We start from the raw sequence: 19,211 nt of genomic DNA, 5'->3' as shown, positions 1-19,211 counted from the left end.
GTTCAGAGGAAGTCTAGTTCACCTCCAGCTACTGGATATTGATCATTACACACAGACTTTGTGGCTTCATCTGATTTGGTGTCAGATTTGTTGGAGCAGCCAGAGACAGAAAGTGAAAACAGGAGTTTGAGGAGAAAAACATTCAATCACAAACTAATTCTTCAGCTGGGAACAACAAGGAGTTTTTCCTCTTTGACAGATTGTAATGATGAAATGAACATGTTCTAGTTCTGATTTACTGTCTCCTATATATGACACAAGATCTCATAATCATTAACATCTTCACTTCCTCCTCCATCAGACATTGTCTGTGGCTGTAGCAGGCCTCTCTATACCTGAGAGTGTTCAATATCCAGTGCGGATACTCCAGTCCAGCAGACAGCAGCTGCACTTCTGTATCTCCTGGATGATTGTAGCTCAGGTCCAGCTCTCTTGAATGAGAGGGGTTAGAGCTCAGAGCTGAGGCCAGAGAAGCACAGCCTTCCTTTGTGATCAGACAACCTGACAGTCTGCAGAAACACAAAACAACACACAGGAGACTTGGTGATGGATTTTTTTTGTACAGACCCATTTGTATTTGGTGCTAATTTAGTCACATACAGTGGAAAGTAAAAGTAAGTTAATTAATGTTTTGCTGAAATTGTTCATTAATGTTATCTGATCTTCACAAACATAAACAAACAATATTTCCAAGTGGATAAAAGACTTGAAGAGACCTGTCCATATGCACCAGCATATGATCTCACAAAGGGTCTGAGGATCTTATCTCGGTATGTAATGGCAGGCTACCTCTGGCGAGCACATGGAGAGCCATGCGGCCCTACAAATAAATGCCACCCCACACCATTACTGACCCACTGCCAAACCGGTCTTGCTGGAGGATGTTGCAGGCAGCAGAACGGTCTCCATGGCGTCTCCAGACTTTGCCGCGTCTGTCACATGTGCTCAGTGTCAACCTGCTTTCATCTGTAAAGAGCACAGGGCGCTAGTGGCGAATTTGCCAATCTTGGTGTTCTCTCGCAAATTCCAAACATCTTGCACAGTGTTGGGCTGTAAGCACAACCCCCACCTGTGGCCCTCATACCACCCTCATGGAGTCTGTTTCTGACCGTCCAGACACACCAGACCAGACACCTGCACATTTATGGCCTGTTGGAGGTCATTTTGCAGGGCTCTGGCAGTGTTCCTCCTGTTCATGCTTGCACAAAGGCGTAGGTATCTGTCCTGCTGCTGGGTCGTTGCTCTCCTACGGCCTCCTCCACGTCTCCTGATGTACTGGCCAGTCTCCTGGTAGAACTTCCATGCTCTGGACACTACGCTGACAGACACAGCAAACCTTCTTGCCACAGCTCACATTGATGTGCCATCCTGGATGAGTTGTACTATTGACTTCGGTACGGTAGGACCCTTAGACAATGCTACCTGTCTACCTCATATAATGAGAGATGCAAACACAAGAGTCAAACCGGCTTGGATGCCAGCTGGGTCAACAAGTTCCGCGTCAGGTGTTGGGAAATCAGGGCAACCTGATGAGAAGTGGGCTACTGCAACAAGAATAAGATATTCATGGACAAGAGATGAGAACAGGGAACTATTGGAATGCTTCTACACAAGTAACCCTAGCGAGTGGGGCTACATGAAGAGGATGTGGGAACTATGGACACTTTGAAACCCATCACCAAGGCCAACACAAACACATATGCTACGGCAAGAGGGAACTAGGACAACAGGTCAGCAGGTAGATATTTATAACCATCCTCCCACAATCAGATATTGGGTTTCAAGCCCCAATAACAGAGCTTAATGCAAGAGCAGCTGCCCTAAGATTGAAGATCATGGCTAAAATGGCCACCTGGAGACCCCGAGTCCGGTTACCAAGAATTAACGAAGTACCTTCTGAAAGTTTGCTAGAAGATGTGAATGCAGCACTACAGACAATACCAACTCTGGCCATCACTGAGACCAATCAGCTGATATACAGCGCAGCAACCTTGATCCTTGAGGTACTTGGCTATAAGATCAACGCAAGCCATAAGGTGCAGTACCCTCCATGGAGGGTTTGAGAATTGCAGATATCCAAGAGAGGCTCTCGGGTATGAAGAACTGGACAGCATCAGGTCCTGACATGATCCATGCCTACTGGCTAAAGAAGCAAACCTCACTCCATGAGCACCTGGTGGCACGACAGTCCTGATCCTAAAGGACCCCCAGAAGGGAGCAGTCTAATCCAACTACTGCCCAATAACCTGCACAACAGGGAAGCTCCTGTCATGCGTCACAAAGATGAGCAGGCACATGGATCCAACCATGAGCAGTACCCAGAAAGAAAGTGGTAGTAACACCAGGGGAGCAAAGCACCAGCTACTGGTGGACAAAGCAGTCAGAGACTGTAAGACCAGACATACCAACCTGTGCACTGCCTGGATTGACTACAAGAAAGCCTATGACTCAATGGATCATGGAATGCTTGGAACTGTATAAGATCAACAGGACTCTAAGAACCTTCATCCAGAACTCAATGGGAAAGTGGAAAACAGCCCTAGAGGCCAACTTCAAGCCGATTTCCCAAGTCAATATTAAGTGTGGCATATACCAAGGAGTTGCTCAGTCCCCACTGCTGTTCTGCATAGGCCAGAACCCCCTCAGCCAGATCATCACCAAGACTGGCTACGGATACCGACTACGAAATGCCACAACGATCAGCCACCTCCTCTACATGGATGACATCAAGCTGTATATAGCTGTAGATAGCTACAAATACCTTGGAATCCCATAGGCAAATGGTAACCACGAAGAGACGGCAAGGAAAAGAGCAACCACTAAGTACCTCCAAAGAGTGAGTGAGAAGTCCTGAGAAGTCAGCTGAATGGGAAGAACAAAGTCCGGGCTATCAACACCTACGCCCTCCCAGTCATCAGGTATCCCACTGGCATAATAAGCTGGCCAAAGCAGGAGATGGAAGCCACTGACATCAAGACAAGGAAGCTCCTTACAATGAAAAGATGGTTTCACCCCAAATGCAGCCCCCTGGGACTGTATGCTAAGTAGAAGGAGGAAGGGCAAGGATTAGTGAGGATCAAAGCCACTATCCAGGATGAAATAACGTAGCTCCATGCATACATCAGGAAGATGCCCCCAACTGATGTCTTGCTTAGCGAATACCTCAGGCAGCAGGCTCCAGAGGAGCAAGGGAAGGAAGAGGAGGAAACCTCATGGAAGGAAAAAACCCTGCACGGAATGTACCACCGGCAGATAGAAGAAGTGGCTGATGTTGACAAATCCTACCAGTGGCTGGACAAACCAGACTGAAAGACAGCAAAGAGGCACTAATCCTAGCAGCACAGTAGCAGGCTCTGAGTACAAGATTGATAGAGGCTGGGATCTACCTTACCAGGCAGTCTGTGCCCCTGAAAGAACCCAGCAAAAAACAGGACAGAACATCTGTGCCGAGTACAGGATGGAAGTCCCAAAGTCAAAACGGGACACACCTCCAAAGGTGGTTGAGAATGACAGAGCTAAGATCCTGTGGGAATTCCAGATACAGACAGGACATTTTTAGTGAAAATACTTACGAGAATCTTCTTGAAAGTCGAAATCTTGTGACATTTAAAAGTTTAGTCTGCTTGGATCTAGTCCCTGGATCTAGAAAAATTTACTTATGATGAACAAAAAATTGACCTGACCTGAGAATTTCCAGTTTACAGTGTGGATTCTCCAGTCCAGCAGACATAAGCTTCACTCCTGAATCCTGCAGGTCATTGTTACTCAGGTCCAGTTCTCTCAGACTAGAGAACTGGGAGCTGAAAACTGAGGACAGAGCTTCACAGCTTCTCTCTAAGAGGTTACAGCCACTCAATCTGAAAAACAGTGATGTATAAGATGACAACATTTGTGTCAAACTATAATCACCCTTAATGTTGACTCTAAATGAAATCACACAGGAAAGAACAGTTATTTTATATATTGTAAAAATACTGATCTTCTGCAGCTTAAAACTAATAACATCAGAAAGTTTAATCTGCTTCGGAGCATTTATGAACATTTTAAATATCTCCAGTTATTTAAAATAGAAAATTGACCTGACCTGAGAGTTTCCACTTTACAGTGTGGATTCTCCAGTCCAGTAGACAGAAAATTCACTCCTGAATCCTGCAGGTCATTGTTACTCAGGTCCAGTTCTCTCAGACTAGAGGACTGGGAGCTGAAAACTGAGGACAGAGCTTCACAACATCTCTCTGAGAGGTTACAGTGACTCAGTCTGAAAAAAAGTTATGTATAAAATGACAACTATTGTTTTAAGATATACTGAAATACAGTCTTATGCAAAACAATAAATTCTGTTATGTTGTTGAAATACAGTAGCTGTGGATTTAATAATGAATAAATTCCACTATCTTTACACTTACACAACTTTCTTGGAGACTTTGACGACTCCCAGCACAAACAGAAGATCCTTCTCTGAAAAGTTTAAGCAGTATTTAAATGGGTCAAACACGTCCAGATCTTTTCCTGAAGACACCAACATGAAGAGCAGAGCTGACCACTGAGCAGGAGAGAGTTTATATGTGGAGAGACTTCCTGAGTCCAGGTACTGTTGGATCTCCTCCACGAGAGAACGATCACTCAGTTCATTCAGACAGTAAACAGGTTGATGCTTTTCTCTGCTGAGGGAGTCTCTCTGATCTTCTTCTTGATGTACAGGACTGTTTCCTGATTGGTCGGTGATTTACTTCCTGTCTTTATCTGCTGACCTTGTTGGAGAGTCTGATTTGTCTGCAGCGAAAGTCCGAGGAGAAAGCGGAGAAACAAGTCCAGATGTCCATTTGGACTCTGTATGGCCTTGTCCACAGCACTCTGGTGGAGAAGTTTTAGTTCAGGACTAAACAGTTTAGACCACAGAGAAGTTGACTGTTCTTCAGACAGCAGATTGACTCCAGTGTTGATGAAGGTCAGATGGACATGAAGAGCAGCCAGAAACTCCTGAACACTCAGATGGATGAAGCAGAACACCTTGTCCTGGTACAGTCCTCTCTCCTCTTTAAAGATCTGTGTGAACACTCCTGAGTACACTGAGGCTGCTCTGATATCGATGCCACACTCTGTCAGGTCTGATTCATAGAAGATCAGATTTCCTTTCTGCAGCTGCTCAAAAGCCAGTTTTCCCAGAGACTCAATCATCTTCCTGCTCTCTGGACTCCAGTGTGGATCTGTCTCAGCTCCTCCATCATACTTGATGTACTTCAGTTTGGTCTGAACCACCAGGAAGTGGATGTACATCTCAGTCAGGGTCTTGGGCAGCTCTCCTCCCTCTCTGGTTTTCAACACATCTTCCAAAACTGTAGCAGTGATCCAGCAGAAGACTGGGATGTGACACATGATGTGGAGGCTTCGTGATGTCTTGATGTGGGAGATGATTCTTCTGGCCTGATCCTCATCTGTGAACCTCTTCCTGAAGTACTCCTCCTTCTGTGGGTCGGTGAAACCTCTGACCTCTGTCACTATGTCAACACACTCAGGAGGGATCTGATTGGCTGCTGCAGGTCGTGTGGTTATCCAGAGGCGAGCAGAGGGAAGCAGGTTCCCCCTGATCAGGTTTGTCAGCAGCACATCCACTGAGGTGGACTCTGTAACATCAGTCAGGATCTGATTGTTGTGGAAGTCCAGAGGAAGTCGACACTCATCCAGACCGTCCAAGATGAACACAACCTGGAACTCTTCAAACCTGCAGATTCCTGCTTCTTTGGTTTCAGTAAAGAAGTGATGAACAAGTTCCACCAAGCTGAACTTTTTCTCTTTCAGCACATTCAGCTCTCTGAAAGTCAATGGAAATGTGAACTGTATGTCCTGGTTGGCTTTGTCTTCAGCCCAGTCCAGAGTGAACTTCTGTGTTAGGACTGTTTTCCCAATGCCAGCCACTCCCTTTGTCATCACTGTTCTGATTGGTTCCTCTCTTCCAGGTGAGCCTTTAAAGATGTCTTCTTGTCTGATGGTTGTTTCTGGTCTGTCTGGTTTCCTGGATGCTGTTTCAATCTGTCTGACCTCATGTTCATCATTGACCTCTCCAGTCCCTCCCTCTGTGATGTAGAGCTCTGTGTAGATCTGGTTCAGAAGGGTTGGGTTTCCTGCTTTAGCAATCCCCTCAAACACACACTGGAACTTCTTCTTCAGATTAGATTTAAGTTCACGCTGACAAACTGCAGCTGAAGTTCCTGAATCAAACCACAAAAACATGATCAATATAATTTCTAATGAAAACACAGTTTGACAGTTTCATGACCCTAAATGATTCACATTTCAACATATTAACACTCCACATCTTCAGCTCTCAGTAAACGTCTCATTTGTCCATGATGTTAAATGTTTAGAGAAATCCTCTTACTGCTCTGCAGACAGTCAGCCAGCTCCTCCTGCTTCATTCTCCTCAGGAAGTTCAGTGTGATCTTCACAAATGCCTCTCTGCTGCTCCTCCTCTGATGTTTATCCTCACCATCCAACACCTCCTCATCCTCACTCTGACTGTCTAAGCATTGTGGGTAATCTGGACTCAGAACCTTCTGGATCTTCTTCAGCTCGTTCTTCACAAAAGTGACAATGTTCTCCTCCAGCAGCTGGAACAGAATGAGAAGTGAACATTTCATTTTAACTGGTAGAAGACAACATGTGATTCATGTGTCAGTCTAAAGACCTGCTGGTCTGAACAGAGCAGCATGGACTCTGTTAGGACCTGAATGGTTGGTTAGTATTCAATCTGGGTTTTATGTAGTTCATAGTCAAAGTGTGATTGTACTTGTACAGACCATAAATACAGAGTCCAGGTCTGGTTGATGCTGCTGGGAAGACTGATCCCTGTGAACCTCTGAGCTCTGCTGCTGAACTCTGAGGAGAAAATATTAATTTAAATTAAAGTTTCAACCATATTTTCAGCCAAACTAGTGACGGTGAGCTTTGTTCTGTGGTGTCAGGTGTTGTGATATAATCAGGTGTGTCCCCAGATCTGTCTTCCTGATTTTAAGAGGTCATTTGACACCTTTTGATGATCAATCAGGTGATTGACAGTATTTGTTGGTGCTAAAATAAATATAAAATAGTTTCTTTTGTATTTATGTTTGCAAACTTTTTTTCTATTTTTATCTGAACTCTGGTTGAACACTGATCTTATTTTATGTCATTTGTAGACTGTGATGTTCTTTACCTGATCATTTCTGAACCTTTTATTCATATTAATCCTAAGACAGACCATAAAGATCTGAACCAAGACTTGATTCCTGTTTTCAGGAGAATCAGAAAATAAAGTTCAATTTGAAACTCTTACTGTCTATAAACGGGTTGTTCAACATTAAAGACTATAGGTTCAATCACAGACCGGCCACTCTTCATGGAGACCCAGCTGGGTTCAGGAGAGTCTGGTCTCTGCTGCTGCATCCTGATACAAACCAACAACTAATCAGTGGTTGGACTCTTTGTTCACTAAAACAGTTCATAGTTCATCATTAGTTCTTATACTTTACTCTACACTCTATTAAAATGTAATTTGATTGTAATACTTTATTAATTACTCTGAAATGTATTTGTAACTGAAGAGAAATGTAGTGTAATAAAAAGTAAAATATCTTCATTTGTCATGTAGTGAAGCAGAAAACAGAAAAACTTAAGTAAAGTACAATAAGTATTGTACTGAAGTACTGGAGCAGCCTAAAAGTCCTGGAAGTTACAAACAGAGGAATCTAAAAAAGACACAGTTTAAAACTCAACAACTGACTCAATCAAATCTTTATAAAACATATTCAACATGAATTTGAAGAAAATGGACTTAATGAAAAACGCTGTCATCACTTTGTTTCTCCAGAGGTCCAACTGCAGACCTCAGTTCTGAGTCCAGTGGACATGAAACACCGAACATCTGGGACTGAGCCTCCTCTGATTTCTCCTCACAGACCTGAGGGACCTCAGACCGGGGTTATACTGAGTTATGACTAAACTCACAACAACTTACTGTGTGTCTGATGAAGGTTGCTGTTTAAACTCAATAAGACCATCCTTTGACCGGTCACTCTTTAAGGACACACAGCTGTGTTCAGGTCCTGGTCCAGGAGATTCTGGTCTTTGATGGGACCTGATAGAAAAACAACTTTGGTGACGCTCACATATTTAGTCAAAGTTTCCTTCATAAATGACAAATAGAATCAGAAGAATAGTAAAAATGTCCTGATGAAATATTCAATTCTAGATGAGACTTGGAGACAGAATCAGTCCGATGGTCTCAGTCATCTCACCTCTGAGCTTTGGTCTGGCTCTCATGGTCCTCATACCGAAGTTTTTTAGAGGGAGGGACTCCCTCCTCTCTGTCCTCACACTGATCCATGCTGCTGAATCCACATCCACATCAGCTCACACACACTTTCTACCTTCATGTGGACAGGAAACACAAATCATTGATGTGCAGTGAAAACTGAAATCCTCCTTTCCATCATTTCTCCTGGACAAAGATCAGCTGCTCCTCCACTGATTGGCTCTTCTTTCCTCTTTCATATCAGTGTCACTTGAATGCAGTCAGACAGCAGTGGGAGGCAGAGGAAGCTGCCATCAGCTGCTCTACTTCTACTATCAGTCCACTAGATGGAGGCATGAAGCTGCAGCCCAGCACACACAGGATGATAACTTTTCCACCACTAAACAACATTTACAGATAAACACAGAAAAATAATCTGATCTGGTTATCTTAGAAAATCATGGAGATACTTTAAAAACTGCATGTACAGTAAACTTCCTCTGTGCCTCAGTCAAATCAAAGTCTAAATAGAGTTTCTACAAACAGACTTACTACACTGTAGATCTGGAAATGACTGAGAATCAGCAGTTTGCTGTACAACAATCTACTCTAATGATTCCTGTACACATGTGCTGTGTTTGCAGAGGGGGGGTGGGGGTTAATTTATGCGAGTCCTGAACAGTAACACACATGAACATCTACTTTGGGAAACCACAGCAGCAACAGCTACAGTGCAGCAGCAGAGATGATTTTCCTTGTTCAAACTTGGAACTCAGGCCCTTAGTTCAGTAATAACATGAAATCCCACATTCAATTATTTATATTATCCGATATATTATATACTTTAATATACATGTCTAACCCAAAATTTAAATTTTCTATTTTGTTCAGCAAAGAAATCAAAAAGATTAAAAAAAAAAAAAAAAGATGATTAGACAGAATGAAGCAGCTGAACTTACTCTGTAATAAACATAATCCTAATGAAATAATAAATAGAAAATACTGAGCCTTCAGCCCAAGATAGATAAAATATATATTTATAACAGGATACATTTATTAAACAAAAAGACAGGGACACTGGAAGCTAACAAACACCAAAAGTAACAACTAAAAGAGACACGAAAACATGGTGGACAAATACAAAGTGACTAACAAAAGCGCTGCAGTAACGCAGGCAAAAGACGAACTACTAAACCAACAAAACATACAAAGTACCAACCAATGAACCACTAGACAAAAATACAAACTACAACTCACTAATAAAAATACAAAGTAACAAATGAAGACCACTGCCGAGGGCAGGCAAAACATGAACAAATACACAAACCAAACAATACAAAGTAACAACAAAAAACGGCACTGCAGTAGCAGGCAAATGGAAAACTCACACGTGGGGAAAACAGTCCAACAAACATAAAGTGTCCTAGGGAAAACCAACAAACCCTTTTGTTCAGGGCTCCTCTGGCTTCAGGGGAGCAACTGGACGGACGGACCAGAGTTATGGAGGAGCACCACGCAATACAACACAACATGATACAACACGACGAACCAGCGGGGAACAAAGGACTGAGGGGAGCTTATAAAACAAAAGGGGAACACAAGTGAAATGAATTAGTCAATTAGGAGTCCAGTGGGATGAGTGGAGGTGGAGGTGGAGGTAGGGAAAAACAGGGAGACACTGGGCGGAGACAAAAACGCCTAGACAGACAGGGATGAGGCCGGAGGCCTGAATCCTGACACAGACGCCCATCACTCCTAGAAACTCTGCTTACCTATATTTTCACCACTCACCTTCAAACAGGGATTTCAAACCTTATTGCAGAAACACAATCTGTCTTCTTCAAAGGTCGATCAATGAACAATAAAATAAGGCTGGAAACAGATATCACTGAATATAGAGTTATTGATTTTGTAGAACATTTTTATATTATACATTTTATCCTTTCACACAACCACATTTTGGTTTGGAGCTCTTGATTAAGGGACTATACCAAAATATTAATAGTGCAGTATTATTACCTTTATAGCACCACCCCCAGGTTTAATATTAACATAGGAATCCCTCAACACTGTCCCATCTCTCACATATTCTCTAATTAAATACCCATCAGAACTGTCCTGCTCTGACTTACAGTATATTTTAGTAGTTTTTTCTTCATATTTGAAGACGATCTCCAGTTTTTCCACAAGAACAGACTTTGACACAAACAGTAACAAAGTTAAACTGATTCTGTAAAAACGACCTTTCAGCTTCTCACACAGTTAATTCAACAGCATGCTGATCAGTCTAACAACAGAGTCTTGTTCTACTCACCTCTCCGCTGACAACACCTTCTCTTTCTAACTCTTAATCCAGTCATTTCTTTTCTGCTGTTCTCCTGATCTAGGTTCAGCTCAACACTTCCTCTGGCTTTTCACAATAAAAGTTTTTCCTAAACAGGAAGGCTGTACAACGTTCAATGTTGCCAGTTATGAAGGAAGTGTTTTATTTTATTCTTGTAACTTAGCTACAGGAAATTAAAAAAAAAAGTTTAAGTGACTAATTTTCCGGCTTTTGTCCTGTTTCTCCAGCTCCTTCATCACAATAATCACACTGATAATAGCAAACTGACCTGGGAAAAACCCAGTGATGTTTGATATGGAAGAGTCAAAGAGAGAGAGAATCTGATTTATATTTTAACTCACTTCAAAACTGAAAAATCTGCATGTTACATAACAATAAACTGAAACAGTAAAAAGTAATTCTCATTTGACCAAAGTAAAAACATGAGCATGTAAATACTGTTTAATCATGAGAGCAGCCAGAATAACATGAGTCCAACAGAAAACAGGAGAGATGAGAAGAAAACAGTGAAGAACACTGAGAGAGTAGTTCCACTGACAATCACTGCTGATTCTGTTCCTGATCACAGATCACAGCTGCAGACGAGGGAGTGGGTAAAATGAGGGACACAAGAACCAGGAAGAGCTGATTTCTTTCCTTTTTACTGTAAAAAATTAAATTACAACACTGAAGGTATAAAGATTCATGTAGTTAAACTATGTCAGAAGCATAAACAGGTCCATCAGGTCTTTAATGTCTCCTGGGTGGTATAAAGATTTGGTGATTAGTTCATTCTTTACTGTTTCCAGCAGGAAAACTCCTATTTCCTGTTTCACTGCAGGAAGAAGGAGCAGATTTCACTGGTTGAAGTGCAAACAACAGGATGACTGCTCTGTAGAATAAGAAGCTGTAAAAACTGTAGAAATCGTTTCCAAATATTCAAATACAACAAAGAATAAACAGTTTTTCTCTTTTGTGTCTGAAGATACAGACACTGAGGTGACGACATCAGTCAGTCTCACTGCTACGTTCATTTATAATCCTGGAAACATTTTACTAACTAAAGACTGATGATCATCACACAGTCACACATTAAAATAACCATCAGTCGTTTATAAGTCATTAGTTCATATCTATACGTGTTTGTTAATGATGAAAATATCACACATGTTCTAAGTCGATTATAAACATTGAACATGATTCCTGCCTGGTTCTGCCTCAGTTTATTTCCTCTCTCTGTTCTGTTTACATCAGACTCATTTCACATGAACTATTTATGAAAACACATGAGTGTTTGTGCTGAAGACAACAAAAACTCACAACCTGTGAGGTCAGATACAGAATAAATAAAATGTTAATTTGTTCTCAGTTTCCAGTTTTACTTTAGTTTGTTGTTAAAAAGCTTCACAGGAGATGGTGAGTTTCTGGTTTAACCTTCATGTGACTCAAATATTTCACATGAAATGAGTTAAAATCATAACCACATGCAGTCGTCAAGTCATCAATCATCTTTTCTCAACATTCATTCTGTAAAAAAATCAATCTTCTCAATGAAAACTCAATATATTTTAAAGTGAATCAAAGAGGAAACATTCCTATATCTAAGCCAAGTAGATGAACTTTAAAGTAAAGTGCTCTAGAAAAAGCTGGTTGAGTTTCATGGGCTAAAAGTACAATAGTAGGTTGTTTCACCATGGTTGAACCACAGAGCTGAAAAGTTTAGTCTGAGATCTTTGAGGTGAGGGGACCACAGGACGTTGAGGGATTGTAGACCAGGATGAGGGAGTTCATCTGGAGCTGTTGAGTTGACCACTTTGTAGACAGGAGTCAGGACTTTGAACCTGATGCAGCAGCTACAGGAAGCCAGTGCAGAGATCTGAAGAGTGCTCTGATGTTTCTGATGTTGAAAAGGACAAATCTGCATCAGACAGAGGAGACGTGGTCGGTAAAGCTCAGTTGATCATCAATGATCACCCTCAGGTTTCTGGCAGACTTAGTGGGAACAATCACTGTGGACCCTATGTTGATGCTTTTCTCCTCGGAGCTGATTTTTGATCACAGCCCTGTTGTCTAAAAGAAAGAAGTCGGAGTATTGGAGCTTTTGACTGTGGAGAGATGATCACTAATGTGATGAAGCTGAAATCCTCGCTGCTTTATGCAGCTCAGTAGACAAACAGATAGAAACTCTGAACAGAGCTTTGTACATATTTGATGCTGCTGCAGAAACATTAGAGATAACACAGCAACATGTTCCTCATCTGCTGTACATTTAGTTCTTTTAGTTGTTTCAGTCTAAATGTTAGAACCATAATAAAATATATTATATAAAGCTGTGTTTTGTCATTTTCTGTCATAGGAAAGGTTTTAAGCAAAAGAAAGAAACTGTTTAAGTCTCCAAACATTAGAACAAATAGTTTTTCTCAATAAAACACTATTTCTTTATTCTTCTTTATTCTATTTTCTTTATTTATAGCTCCAAGTCACACAAGTTCTCCCAGTCTCAGAAGGCAGGCCAACTTTCTATAAACACAGTTTTACCCTCAACAAATGCCATTGAACATAACATACTGTGGAGCAAGAGGGGAGAAACCCTTCTACATAGACCAGAGGCAGAGCACGGTTTCCAAAACCAGGAAGCAGATAGGGCTGCAACCCTCCTCTGTTCCCCTCCCCTGCTTCTTAAAGATCCCACTTGTGCTTATTTATTATTATTATTATCTATTTATTTCATGAGCTCACTCACCAGTTACTGTAATAACTTGAAAAGCAGCGCCCTCTGCAGGAGAAACTATCTCATGACAGTAATATTGTGTTCAAGTGCTCATCATCATTTTATATTTGTCAAAACAAACTAAAAGTAGAATCATCTGAAAATTAAAAGACATAAATACAGTTATTTAAAAGATTAATGAATGTTTCTATTAAACAACAGATCACACGTTGATGTGAAACGATCAACACAGTGGAGCATAAAGCAGCTAAAGAAACAGATTTTTACAAGAGGAGTTGATGGAGATGAACCAGAGCTACAAGAGTGAACACTGGATATTATCACATTCATGATAATGTTGCTTCATAAAACACAAATCAGCTTTAATATCATACAGACGAAGGAATAAAGAAGAACTCAGCATGAACTAGTGAGAAAAGTCGTCACTCTGCTGTTTGCTCTGTAACATCTCTCCCACTGTTCTGGACTTTGTCCTGACCAACCTGAGCAGGTCTGACTCACATCAGAGCATCGTCAGCTGATGCTGTTCACCTGGACCTTACTGGTTCTACAACCTGGTCCACAGTTTGTTACGGGTGTCATTGAACGCACCACACTGAAGACGGTCCAGAGGAAGTAAAGGAGAGAGCTGTCTGAGTGGATCAGGGAGAAATGATAGACGAGCTTCAAGTCCCTGTGACTCCAGGTGCAGATGGTACTACAACTACAGAAGTACTACTACAACCACTGATGGTTCATATCAAACACAGAGGCTGAACTGTCCCCTGACCAAAACGTCAGCACATGGTGTCATGTCTCCATCTTGTGGCAGTGGTATATTTACCATGTCAGTGTTCAATAAATAGTCTGTTCCTCTTTTCTCTGAACCATTGTGATCTAACGTCTCGTCAGTGGTGGGCTCTGATCTTCCTGAAGCCAAGTTGAAGAGAGAAGCTGCTGTCAGACGTTCTCTGTTTGTTACTGAGCCTTCACTGATTTCTGGGTCTCTGATATTAACACACTTACACACAAAACAGTCTCAACAACTTCTCTCTTATTCCTTTTGAAACTAGACATTTCTTTACAATATGTCCACATCACAGTAACATTAGAGGATGTAGAGACTTGAGGAGACAAACTAAAAGTCTCCGAGAGGCTCAAGTTGAGTTTTCTTTGTCTGGCACTGGATAAAAACCTTTGAGTTTACTTTTCATCAACACTTTCATCAGATAAAAATGTGTGTGACGGCCGCAGCCTCGACCACACCGTACATTTGTTTGGTAACGTTTCACTCACCCTTTATTTGACCTTAAGCTCAGTTTGGTTGTCTTTGGTTTGTAGTTGTCATCATTAAAAGAAAGCAGCACATTTAATTGAAGTGTTTTATTTGTTTACATACATAATTAGCTAGTGTAGCATGAACATTAGATTCATTTGAATTGTCAGTACTTAAAGTACTTTTGTTTAAACTGTACTAACTTCATTTCTCTTTTTCTTTAGTTCCTGTTCTGCTGGTCTGGGGATGGTCCTCCAGATAAAAGACTGGACTGAGGCCTCATCAGACTTTAATGACTTCTAATAGACCACGACTGAACCAAGTGATGGGATTAATGTAGTGAAGGTGAAATATGGGAACTGTGTCTTAGTTGTTCTAGTTCATATCAAACTGTTGTTCTATTATTTTGTTGTTTCTTGTTGTGTCTCTTACTGGTTTGGTCAACAAGTATATATGTTGCCCCTTTTGAGTCAGTTGTGTCTTTGTTCATGGTAGAACTTGTGTTGTAGTTCAGTTTGTAGTTTGAAGTCTTTTGTTGACCTCTTTTAGGACCCAGTTTTGTTCCTAATCAAACTTGTGTCTGTTTCATTTTTTGGGTGAATAAAAACCCACTTTTGTTTTTTGTTTTTTTAAACACACTTCCTGTGTCTATCTCCACGGTCCCTGACACTGTGGAAACATACGATGAAACTAAGCTTCTGTCTCTTGGTCTGATTCAGGTCTTGAACAGTCTGATAGAAAGGGGGTCCTCCACGCAGAGTCCTGTTGGTCCTGATGGACCTTCATGGACCATCAGAGTCAAAGGATTCAGAGACACAGAAAAGTCTGATCTGTGAAAACCTTGTGTTCCACAGTTGAACAGAGGTTTCCTGTCTTATCAGTAGATTTACTCCAACTACGACTCAAAGCTACACAGAGTTTGACCAGTAGAGCTGCTGCTGTTGTTCCCAGAGCAGCGTAGAGGCCGATCCTTCCTCCACTCTCTGGTTGGGAACTCACAGTCGGTCTCTGAGGTTCAGGCTGATCAGCAGCTGCTGGAAAAAACACACAACATTAAATGTTGGTGATTTGTTGTTTGGTTCATTTGATGGTGAAACAATAATAATCTGTCAGTGCACAGTGGAGCTGAATCGGCTGGAAGCCTCGCTGAGAGCCTGGATGAGTGACAATAAATCTGCTACCATCTGGCAAGACAGCAGTCGTCCTCTTCTCCATAATTAAGAACAACGCAGATTATCAGGCCGGCAACATTTGCATTTAGTAGAAATCATCTTAGCATTGATCTGAATGTCACAGAGCAAATTGGTCTCTGGTGATGAACCAGAAAAAGACTGATTCATGTCAGAATCACATGTCCAACCTGAAAGTGACATAATGGATATATGATCTTGGTACAATTGAAACATGTAAATCAACGCCCCCTGCTGGAGCTTCTAGTGACTGAATAAATATCCATCTAATCATCAACTTAACCACTAGTCTTCTTGGGGGCTGTGGGAAAGCTGCAGAGGTGGGGTACACCCTGGACAGGACACCAGCCTATCAGAAGGCTGACAAACATTTACACCTATCGACAATTTAGAATCTCCAATTTACATTTAGCCAATTTTATACATTTACATTTAGCCAGGATTCAAACTTCAGTAAAGAAAGTTATTTCCTTGTTTCTGTTCAGACAGGTGATGCAGATGTATCTCAGTCCCCTCTAGTTGTTTGAAGTCACTTTGGTAATTCAGAGTCTTTAAATTAAAGATTCTAAAATTCAGAAGTGGGAAAATCTTTGTAGATAAGGACATTACAGAAATGATGGATAATAATAATGAGGATTATAAAAGTTGTTGTTTAACAGTAAAGATGAAGATTTGATGCTATTTACTCTGAAGTACAAATGTTATCCTGTGATTTTACACTGAACTGCATTAAAATTACCATTTCATACATTCTGATGTTACATGTTGATGGATTCAGAGTGTGAGACAAACCTTGAGACATCTTGAACATTAAGTGTTGTGCTGTGTAGACTGTTTTGTTCTCTGTGGTGAAGCTAAATGAGAGATCAACAGCTCTGTGCTCCTGATGTTTCCTGTTTCTCATGAAAGCTGAATGTGGTTCTGCATGTTTGTCTGAAATAAAAATGGAAAGAAATAGATAATAAATCTAAAAAAAACAGTTCCCCTAATGTGATTAATAATTATCAGTACAGTCTTGTTCAGTGTCACAAATCCTCTCTTGTTTAATTCTGATTTGAGACTTAAAATTGAACTATAATAACTTCATCTTTAAAATTCACAAAGAGCCGACTGGCACTGTCTTCACATTCACATAAACCACATAGCCAGTGCTTCCTGTAAGTGATGTTGGCTGTTTTTTTCTTCGTGATCTTCCTTCATGCTGACACTCTTAAATGTTTTAGCTGCAGTGACAGATGTTCTTCTGTCTTTATATCATACATTAGAACCATGGGAGATGGTTTATGGATTGAGCAGAATCTGCATAAATTCTAGATGATCTACTACGGAATAATAATTAAAAGCAGGAACTCTTTTTAGATTTATATAAGGTGAGAAATGTATTTAAAATAATAACAGTAAAATTAACAGTAATTGAATCAGAAAAGGTAAAGATGAGTTCTTCGAAGTGGATTCTGTTCTTTTGTCTCCTCACATGTTTTCTGTACCACGCTGCTGCTGAAGTTGGGCTGTGTGAGCGCATGTCGACTTCACGGTTCAATATAAACTGAGGGGAACAAACAGAAACCACATACAAAGATTTAATAGGACATGGATTTAAAACACTGTGGTGAAAATTAACTGTAACCAATAAACCTGCTCAATGACTTTACTCACCGTTTGTCTCTGTCTGTACACTGCAGCTCAACCTCTTAAGACCCGAGATCTAATTTGATATGCATTTTTTTATTTCTCTGTCTCTTTCTTTTATCTCTCTCTATTTGGGTTTATTGGAACCTGATAAATTTAAAATTAAGCACCATCTTTTCACAAACAGTCTTAGGAAAACATCATTTGCCTACAACAACATATTATGACACATTCAAAACATGCATTAAAAACTAGCAATGCTCTTTTCTTTACACATCTATTTATAAAAGGCTGTGTAACAGTTGCGATACTAATTTTACCATTTGTGAGGAGAGTCAGGGGGTCGAAGTTCAAGTTAAAACAGGGTTTTAACAGGTCAGAAGGATTTTTAACAGTGACAAACTCTGATTTACTCACGTTTTGTATATGCACAAACCACGTAACCATTGCTTCCTGTCAGTGCTGCATGTAGGTGCAGCACTGACAATTTTCCTCATGTTCATCCTGTTTACCCAGAATTTTCATTTGTTTCTGCTGAAGTGACAGACGTTCTTCTGTCTGCATTCGAACTGAGTGAGATTATCTTTAACTAAACTATTGTTTTCTTAAAGAACCATCCTCCTCATCATGAAGTCAAAGGTAGGACTTTATTACTGATTCCCTTTAGGTTTTCTATTAAAGTAGGAACTGTGTGTTTCTGTCTGGAAACCTCAAGTTCAATGCAACAAAGGTCCCAGTCAGACCTGAACCTGGGATGTTGTCGCCTGTAACGTGTCATGTCACCACTCAGCCACCAAAATGCTTCAAAAAACAAAAAACAAAAAACCTTTACTTTCTTTATATCAGACAATTTGGGATTATCTCCTATTTTATATCCACAAAGTAAAAAAGTATGAATGATATAAAGAAAATTGACAAACAGTATTGAATTTGAATAGATACATGTTGTTTATCACAAACTAAGTTGCAGCATCAGTGCTTTTAAAAATCACAATTTGTTCAGTGTTCAGAATTTTATTAATCCAGGAGGGAAATATTTTTGCCTTGTTACAGCTGATCCTTGTTCAAAACCATCAGTCACACAACAGGACAACTCCGGTCAGGTTTTACTCTCCCTAATGTTTATCATCGTTTTCTCGGTGTCTTATTTTTAATCCATAAATGTTTTATTTGTGTAAAACTTTTTCTACAGCAGAGAAAAAAACTTTTATACTTTTTCATATGTGTCATTTTAACAATTTAAATGTAGTGCACAGAAATACTAGTGCGCATCTGCAGTGGTCCACTACGGAAGAAGAATCAAAAGCAGGAAAACATTTTAGATGTAAACAAGGGGAGAAATTAATTAAAAATAATAACAGTAATATTAACAGTATAAGTAAGTTTAAGAATAAGGTAAAGATGACGTCTTCAGAGTGGATTTTACTGTTTTGTCTGTCATGTTTGTTGTATCAGAAAGCTGCTGAAGGTAGGCTGTGTGAACAGATATACTCTATGCTTTACTATCTATTATATTACATGTATATACAATATAAACTGAGGGACACAAACAAAAACCACATACAGGTTTCAATAATAAGATATGGGTGTGACAACACTGTGGTGAAAACTAACTGTAACCAACAAACCTGATCAATAACTTAACTCACCACACCATTTGTCTCTTTTCAGTGCAGCTTAACTTCCTCATTACTACAGTTGACGTTAAAATACAAATAAAACACATTTTTACAGTATAAAGTATAAAGTATATGTTGAAGAGGGAGATCAGAACTGTTAGTAGATGTTCAATTGTTCCCTGAACTCTAATGTTC

General features: G+C 40.4%; 1 long non-coding RNA gene and 1 pseudogene across 1 annotated transcript; both read right to left on the bottom strand.

The window, feature by feature from the left end:
* Positions 1-7,422, bottom strand: part of LOC117153112 — a 25,357-nt pseudogene extending 17,935 nt beyond the window's left edge.
* A 2,742-nt stretch (positions 7,423-10,164) lies between these two features.
* Positions 10,165-10,680, bottom strand: LOC117153084. The gene is made up of 2 exons (XR_004463513.1): positions 10,584-10,680; positions 10,165-10,465 (listed from the first exon to the last, which is right to left on the bottom strand). It is a non-coding gene; the product is annotated as an uncharacterized LOC117153084 (long non-coding RNA).
* Between the last annotated feature and the right edge of the window lie 8,531 nt (positions 10,681-19,211).

This window comes from Anabas testudineus, chromosome 18 (genome assembly GCF_900324465.2).
Source record: "Anabas testudineus chromosome 18, fAnaTes1.2, whole genome shotgun sequence".
Taxonomy (NCBI): domain Eukaryota; kingdom Metazoa; phylum Chordata; class Actinopteri; order Anabantiformes; family Anabantidae; genus Anabas; species Anabas testudineus.
This window is presented reverse-complemented; position numbering and strand designations above follow the sequence as displayed.